We start from the raw sequence: 6,982 nt of genomic DNA, 5'->3' as shown, positions 1-6,982 counted from the left end.
GGAGGTGAGCAGGGGGAGGTGTTGGTGAGGGAGCTAGAGAGCAGGAGGAATGGAGAGCACGGTTACGGTGATACTTTCAGACAAGGTTGGAGATATAGCCAGGAGCAGGGTTGTGGATGGCTTTGTAAGTGGTTGTTATTATTTTGAATTTTATCCTTTGCGTGACCGGGAGTCAGTGGAGGGATTGGCAGAGAAGGGTGGGGATGGAAGCCAGTGGAGGAATTGGCAGAGAGGGGCAGGGATGAAAGCCAGTGGAGGGATTGGGACAGATGGGCTGGAGATGGAAGCCAGTGGAGGGATTGGCAGACGAGGGCAGGGGTTGGAAGCCTGCAGAGGGATTGGCAGAGAGGTATGGGGATAGAAGCCAGTGGAGGGATTGGCAGAGAGGGGCAGGAATGGAACCCAGTGGAGGGATTGGCAGAGAGGGACAGGGATGAAAGTCATTGGAAGGATTGGCAGAGAGGGACGGGGGATGGAAGCCAGCAGAGGGAATGGCAGAGAGGGGCGGGGATTGAAGCCAGTGGAAGGATAGGCGGAGGAATGGGGATGGAAACCAGTGGAAGGATTGGCACAGAGGGATGGGGATGGAAGCCAGTGGAGGGATTGGCAGAGGGATGGGGATGGAAGTCAGTGGAGGGATTGGCAGAGGGATGGGAATGGAAGCCAGTGGAGGGATTGGCAGAGGGGGGTAACTACCAAATCATTTATTTTTAAAATGAAGCCTCTAACACCCAGAAAGTCTTACCTGATATCTGCTGTCACAGATATGGCAGTGGTGACCAGTGGATCGAAGCTGCTCCTTTCATAACTCTTCTGCTCAGATGGGGTGAAGTTCGGGTTTGCTGCTACCATAGGTTTGTGGCAATTTCCCAGGTTTTACGTACATGAATCAGGAACTTTGTAGGTTCACCCCCAGAAACAAGCAACAACCTATAATGCAGTAAAAAGCCCTTGCGCTGGGTCAGCTAAGTCACGGGGGAGGAGGGTGGCAGCACAGGGGCGACTAACAGCACCTGCCAACCCCCCCTTCCTATTGACAGTTCTGCCGCCTCCTGCTCGACCACCTGCCACCCCTCCTGCTCGGCCACATGCCACCCCTCCTGCTCGGCTGCTCATCAGAAGAGCTCATCAGTCTGCTACTTCTCCCTTCACTGTCCAGTCACAGGCTTGGGGAAGGACAAGACTTGTAAGTGTTACTTAAGTGCAGCAGAGAAAATTGAGGTCTCCTGCCCTGGCAAAGCGTGCTGTGCTGTGTAGCAGAGCTGTGTAAATCTCAGGGCTGAATGCATAAACATACAAATCCCTTGGAATGTAGAAGGCTCTCTGTATTGTAATGTTTGCCTGGAGTTCAGCTTTACCTACTACAGTGTCCCCTCTATAAAGAAAGCCAAATATCTACCTGAAACAAACACACACCTGAAGAACATACCAGCTCCATGCAGAGATTGTCCTGTTGGGTCGTGAATGCAGCACACGCACTCTTCAAGGAAAGAAAGCCACCCAGTGGGTAAGCTAGCCATTCTGTCTCCCAGAGCAAAGACGCAGAGTTGCTCCTCCCCAAGGGAGAAGTTCTCCATCCACACACCCAATGGTACCCCTCCTAAAGCGACACCCGGGGCACATGCCCCCCCAGCCACCCCCTAGCTTCGGCCCTGGTGCCACCTACTGAGTCATCATACTCCCTTCAATAATGTATATTCCTTCATCCAGCATACACGCATATATCCTGTACAGATATAAGAAACGCTGAAGAAAAAAAATATGTCTTTATTTGATCCTAATTCCCTTCCTAATCCTAATTTCTTCTAGAAAGCACTATAATTTTCCATGTCCCGGAAGAAAGGACGCCAATTTAGTCACATTCAGAGCCCTAGCACGATGCGGCTGAATTAAGTGCCATTTCCCCGCTGGATGCCTCCAACATTTCCTCCGCCACATAATTGCAAATGGCTTGTGTGGGCAGCGGCGGGGTGATGTTAACCCCCCCCGGGGCGCATAGGTGCTCTTTCTCTATGAATAAACTTGATTAATCGTTTGAATACGCCCGGGAGATGAAAATGATCCAAATTGGGCTTTCATTTCATTACAATGCCTCACGTGGGATTAACGACGCACAGGGCAGCCGCACGGTTGCAACAAATAACTACCCTTTGTTGGTTCGAAGGCCGGCGTCAGAAGAGTTAAATGGCTCGCCGTTCCATCGTCTTGCTCATCTGAGGGCCGCGGATGGGTTGCAATGAGCGGCTGTTTACTTGAAGGGCAGCCAATTAACGTCAAAGTGCTTTTTGCTGTTCTATCGTACGTGGTAACCGCACAGAAGCAAGAACAAAGGTTGTCGCGTTTCCTTTTCTTGAGCGTCCGCTGAGTATCGGGGAAATGGTACATGCGTGACAATCGGTGAGTCAATAAGACAGAAGTATAAATACGTCTCTTCTCCGCGGAACGCATCTCGTGTCACGTTTTCCTGAGATTTTGTGAAACGACTGAAGAGATAAAAAACCGAGTTGGAGATACAAAGATAGAGAACAGGGGCGTAACTAGAAATCACAGGGCCCCATAGTTCTAGTTATACCCCTTGCAGAGCACACTCAAGATCCCACCTGAGGGTGAACTTGCAGAGCCCACCATAGACACTCTATGGTGGGCTATGCAGGGTCACCCTCAGGTGGGCTGGCCTCACTCCGTACCTGTCCGCCTCCTCTTCCTCGACGGTCGCTGATGGCCCCTGCCTCCTTCTCCGTCGCCGGGCCCGCCCCCTTCTTCCTCACCGCGCCCTGCCTGCTACCGACCGTGGGCCCCGCCTCCTCCTCCACTGCCGCTGCTGGCTCTCATTGACTCTGTGGAGAGGAACGCTGTCAGTGATCTGAACAGCGGCGTGTTCATCTTCAGCCGCCAGTGAAAGCCACCAGCAGAGGATCCCATAGTGACCCAGTTGGCCCGCATGGCATCTGGCCGGGCCCCACTGTGCCCCAGGCCCCATAGCGGCCGCCTGGGTTGCTATAGTGATTGTTAAGCCACTGGATGAGAAGGAGAACCTGAAGGTTCGTACGGTGGGGGGGTATAATGTCACATGGGGTCCCTTTATGATGGCCCTGGTATCAGATCTGGATCTTCATGGTAGGTATTGTGTCATTGTAACACTTCCAGGTATTTATTACCTCTCACAGAGATCACAGTGCTCCCCATGATGATGCCTTCATCTGCTTTTCTCTCTCGGAAAGCCAACGCCAATTTTTTTTCCAGCTATCATCCACATTAGGGTCAAGTGACCAATGAAGCCAATTGAGATAGCCGCTTCAGCTGGCACTCATAGAGGCATCGTGCCCATACCAGACACTCTATCCTCAGTAACATTGAGCCTAATGTCATCAAGGGCCTTGCGTTACTGAGCTCCCTGTGTCTGTAACTCAGGCCAAGCTGTTAACAGTGTAGGCTCTGCCTCATGGAGCACAGTGGGACACAATGGCCAGGCACAGACATTTACTCAAGGACGCTGAGCCTGCACACACACAGGCATAGCTATCATGGTGGTGGAAAATATGGCTGTCTTGTGCGGCACCAGCCTTTGGCATCGCCATTTACCAGGGTCACTATCTACTTCCTGAAGTCAGCTGCCGGGTCAGAGGTGACACACTCATGTAAATCCTGTTCGCAAAAATTTCAGCAGGTGAAATGCATTGGAGTCAAGGGGTAGGTGAAGCCAAGATATTTTTGGTGGTTTTTAAGGGCGCAGTTGGGTTTAAATGGCTTCTGAAGATTACAGAACATCCCCCTAATGAGGCAGCCTGAGGCTGTTGCCTCTGGCGGCATCTCCTTGGTTCACAAAGGGGGGGTGGGGGTGGGAGGTTGAGTGGTATGGCCGCTCTGCTGCACAATGTTTGCAGTTGGCCTGCAACCAGCTTTCTGGCTAGAGCGCCCCAGGTTGCTAAGAGGCTATACACATTTCCCTGCCCGGTTCTCAGCAACCCGGCACGCTCTGGCCGGTAACCCAGCTCCTGGCAACCAGTGATGTCCGTGAACTGGGCAGGACGCTGATCAGAACTGGAGCCAAAGTTGGGTGGTGAGACGATCCAGCCACAACAGGTTACCAGGAGCTGAGCAAGACACGCTGGTTGGTGTCCTGCCCAGTTCCTGGGCAACCAGTGACATCAGTGAGCAGGCCAGTGCTGGATAATGTAGAGGCCACCAACCCCCATTAGCATGGCCTACCATCTGTGTGCCTCAGCAGAAATTGAGATCCATCAGACCAGGATACATTTTTCTAATCTTCAACCGTCCGGTTTTTGGTGATCTAAATCCACTTCAACCTCGGATTTCTATTCTCAGTAGGCAGAAGTGGAGCCCAACATGGTCTTCTGCGGTTGTAGACCACTTCAAGGTTCTACATGTTATACGTTCTGAGATGTTCTTCTGAGGTTCTACGTCTTCTGCGGTTCTACGTACTTCAAGGTTCTACGTGTTGTTCAGTCTGAGATGTTTTTCTGCTTTCCAGAGTTGTATAGATTGGTTATCTGAGCTACCCTAGCCCTTTTTTTAGCTCGAACCAGCTGGCCATTCTCCTCTGACCTCCCTCATTGACAAAACTGGACAACGGAAGACTACAAAAATGTATCCTGGTCTGGAGGCTCTTAATTTCTGCTAGAGGAACTGGGTTCTCGAATTAATTTCTTGGCAGGATTATTCTATTCTCAGTAGGCAGAAGTGTAACCCAACATGGTCTTCTGCTGTTGTAGACCACTTCAAGGTTCTACAAGTTGTATGTTCTGAGATGTTCTTCTGAGGTGGCTCTTCATTTCTGCTAGAGGAACACAGTGCGTAGGCCATTCTCATGAGCTGAATCCAACAGAACCGATAATCACGCACGTTTTCGCACCATCCTGAGTGGATTCTTGAGTTGTGTGGGAAAACCCCAGGAGACCCGCAAATGTAGAAATAGGCAAACCAGTCTGTCTGGCACCAACCATCATGCCGTGGTCACAATTGTTCCACCTTCTGGTGTTTGATGAGAACATCAACTGAAGCTCCTGACCTGTAGCGCCATTACTTTGTTTGCACGTGACTGGCTGGTTATTCAACTGCTTGACTAGGCCAGGGGAAATGGGTTCTCGAATTAATTTCTTGGCAGGATTATTCACACATTGTAACTATTTTCTAAGGCAATTCAGGACCAGTAACATACGAAAATATGTGTGTGTTTATAGAAGCTGGTCCCGGTAGAGGGAGGCTGCATGGCGGCAACCAGCGGTTTAGTGTCTACAGGCTTCATTGATGGCAATCTGGCTCTTGTGTCACCTCATTGATTTCTGTGCCATCTATATATACACTTTGATGGTGTACATAAAAAAAAGAGATATTTATGTTATAGCCGTGTTCTACCCGGCACGCCTGTAGATTATTGCGCCCATACACAGTAGCACATCAAGATAACATCAAACTGTTTTTTTTCCTCTGTCCTTGCAATTCACGCCGTGCTGCTCAAATCACATTTTCTACCCGAGTCGTAACATCACTCATCTGGCAGCTTCCTATGTCACTGTGTAAGTGGAGGGATGTTGGCTGGCAGTTCTGAAGATGAAAGTCATGCGCGGAGGAACAAACACATATGGGATCCAACCTCACATTAGGAACAGGCAACATCTCCAGGCTCGGAATCCATATGTGGAGGAGAGGACAGAGGGAGAGAGAGAGAGAGGGGGGGGAGAGAGGGAGAGAGATGGAGAGAGAGAGAGAGAGAGAGAGAGTGAGAGAGAGTGAGAGAGAGAGAAATTAAAAAGAAATTAAGTTAATGAGACTAACGATGGGCTATTTTTTGGCACATAAACAGTTTCTTCAGGATAGAGGAAAGTAGCTTTCCTTACACTGGAGCCATTTTTTTCCCTTAAAGGCCTTAAAAAATTTCGCCTTTCTGAAAAAAATGGGACTGGACTGGAATAATAATAATTATTATTATACAAGATTTATATGGCGCCAACAGTTTGAGCAGCGCTATACAATATAAGGAAGACATTACAATCACAATACAATTCAATTCAAGATGGTAAGGAGGGCCCTGCCCCTGAGGGCTTACAATCTAAAAGGGAGGGGGAAGTGATACATGAGGAGGTAGCTGTGTGGGGATGAATTGTTTGAGAATGTGATGGTTGAGTGGTTAGGTCGAGGTGGGATCGGCTTCCCTGAAGAGATGAGTCTTAAGGGATCGCCTAAAGGCAGTCAAGGTGGGAGATAGACGGACCGGTTGGGGTAAAGAGTTCCAGAGGATGGGATGATAATGCCTGATCATTTTTTTGTGTGCGCTTTTGTAATTATTCACAAAACTCACGTACGGGAAAATAAATATATTTATAAAATGTTAAATGGGAAAAATATTTCAATGATTCTAATTATAATTATTTTTTAAAGCCTATTAAATTATTCATGCAGGCTCGCTACATTAACATTTATTTATATCATTGTAATTACTTTGTACACAAGCAAATCAAATAGGAAAATGGGTCTGCTTGCAAAAGAATGCAATCTATTACAGTATGAGGCAGTGAAACAGAAGGTGTGTGTTCTGATTTAAAAAACAAATTGAAATTGAAAAAAAAAAAAAAAAATTCAATTTCCTCCCAGCATAGTGAATAGTCAGAGTTGAGGAAATGTTGGTACCGATCAAATTATGGAGCAATGGATCCTTTCAAATCCGTAGATTATTGGCAACTAATCTGCAAGATGAGACCGCCATCTAGTGGGTGCGAGTATTATAGCACACCCATCACTTTGTAGATGTAACCCCAATGGCTACAAGCTTTAGCAGCTGAGTATAGTTCCAAAAATCATTTAAATGTTTTTAAATCTGCAGCTTTCAATCAAATAATCTTTGGAGATCCTGCCATGGAGGTCCTGTTTCAGACCCTGTTATAGGGTGACAACACTGGGACGCTCCGGCCGGCATCCTGCCCAGTTCTTGGCAACCAGTGATGCTGGGCAGGATGCTGGCCAG

Source organism: Nanorana parkeri, unplaced genomic scaffold, assembly GCF_000935625.1.
Source record: "Nanorana parkeri isolate BGI_ZX_2015 unplaced genomic scaffold, ASM93562v1 scaffold2460, whole genome shotgun sequence".
NCBI classification, from domain to species: domain Eukaryota; kingdom Metazoa; phylum Chordata; class Amphibia; order Anura; family Dicroglossidae; genus Nanorana; species Nanorana parkeri.
This window is presented reverse-complemented; position numbering follows the sequence as displayed.